Raw genomic sequence first — 2,289 nt, forward strand, 5'->3', positions numbered from 1 at the left:
GGGGGGGGGTTAAAATAAGATGACCCTCGGGCTCCGGAAACCCAAGGGAAAAAGAGGCTAGGTGGCGAATGGTAAAACCAAGGTTGGGCATTGCTGACAAAGCTTTAATCAAGGCGAACTATCAAGGGGTTCCCATTATAACCCAACCGCGTAAGGAACGCAAAATCCGGGAACATAACACCGATATGACGGAAACTTGGGCGGCAAGAGTGGAACAAAACACTAGGCGAGAGGCCGAGCCTTCCACCCTTTACCAAGTATATAGATGCATTAAGATAACAAGATAATATAATGATATCCCAACAAGTAATTAAATGTTCCAACAAGGAACGGCCTTCAATCTTCACCTGCAACTAGCAACGCTATAAGAGGGGCTGAGCAAAGCGGTAACATAGCCAATCAACGGTCTGCTAGGACAAGGTGGGTTAGAGGTTTGACATGGCAATATGGGAGGCTTGAAAGCAAGTGGTAGGCATCGTAGCAATGGCATAGCAAAAGAGCGAGCAAACTAGCATAGCAAAGATAGTAGTGATTTCGAGGGTATGATCATCTTGCCTGCACAGTTGTCAGAGTTGACTGGATCCTCGAAAGCAAACTCAACAGGCTCCTCGTTAGCGAACTCGTCTCCCGGCTCTACCCAAACAAGACAAACAAGCAACAAGGATACAATCAACCACGTGCAAGACCAAGCAATATGATGCAATGATGATATGCTATGCGGAATGCGATGCGGGATGCAAAATGCAAGATATGACAGGAAATGCATGAACCTGGCCTCAACTTGGAAAACCAAGTGTGCCACTAGAAAGATGAGATGAAATCGCTTGAAAAGATATAAAGAACACCGGAATTGGAGTTACAGTTTGGAAATGGTAAGCGATTCAAAAATGACACCGGTCTGCGATTTACAGCAAGTAGGCATCTAAATGCAATGAGATGAACATGCTACAACACCCAAACATGACAACAAAATACATGGCAGGGATGCACACAAGATACTTAACAAAAGTCTAGCAGTGAGCTACGGCCAAATCATCCATTAACAGGTTCAAACAAGCATGGCAAAAATGCATATGGCAAACAAATTTCAGACTTAGTGAAATTAACACTTGTCTGGAATTTCAGATCAGGTAGCCCTCTTCGGAGCCACAAAACTACATTCTACAGGACCTGACCATGGCAAAGTAAAGCATGGCATGGAGCTACTCAAAGAGCTTAACAAAAGTCCCTTAGTGACCTTGAGCCAAAAGGGATCAGAAAATACAATTGCAAGCATGCGAACATAGCAAAAACATAATCAGTTTTCATACTCAGTGAAAACTGGAACATGCTGAAACGTAACTCAAGTAGGCATGTTTACGAGCTCGATGCACTCACTACGGTGCAAGTCATGGCAAGACAAGCATACACCCACCAAGAAGGCACAAAATGCAAGCTAGACATGGCAAGAACAAAAGCATAGCATGCACGGATCAAGTACAACATCATCGGCAAAATTGCAAACAAGTTGACAATCTGCCCAGATTCATAAAGTAACAAAAGTAGAGCTCGATTGACTCAAGCTAGGTTGCTCCATAATTGCAAACAAATACATGGATGGATAGAGCACTACAATATTAACAAAACATCCTTACTGATCATCCTCAAAAGAGGCACGGATCACTAGGAAACAACAACAACATATGGCATCATGAGATAAACAGCTCCAGGACTTAGTGAAATTGCTAAGTCCCTGAAAACAGACTTAGCAAGTGCACCACTTTGCAAGCTTGCACAAGTCACCACACACATCACAAAAATACATGGGTTGCACCTCTGGAAAGATGACAAAACCCTTAACAAAACATATGTAGAGCATCAGGGCATATCATGCACACATTAATCATGGCAAAAATGACAAAAACCTAAATGGAGTAGCAGATCTGACAATTAACTCAAGTAGCCCTCTTCTAACAGCATTTCGGGCATCAAGATGAACTCAAATGAAAATGATGCAATGGAATGAAATGATGTACTCTCTGAGATGAACATTTTGATATACTATATGCATGAATCGGAGCTACGGTTGCAAAGTTATGAGGCCACGAACAGAGGCATTTGGATCTGCAATTTTGGGAGTTAGAGAAAAAAATGTCCTAGGGTTTCCAGATCTGCACGCAAACCAAGGCGGCCGGCGAGAGCACTGTTCATGGCGGGGACGAGGACGGCGGCCGGCGAGGGCGAGGTCGCCGGTGGCCGGGGCCGGCGGTGCAGGGGCCCGCGGTGGCCGAAGCTGGGGCCAGCCGGCGT

This window comes from Triticum dicoccoides, chromosome 2A, assembly GCF_002162155.2.
Source record: "Triticum dicoccoides isolate Atlit2015 ecotype Zavitan chromosome 2A, WEW_v2.0, whole genome shotgun sequence".
Taxonomy (NCBI): domain Eukaryota; kingdom Viridiplantae; phylum Streptophyta; class Magnoliopsida; order Poales; family Poaceae; genus Triticum; species Triticum dicoccoides.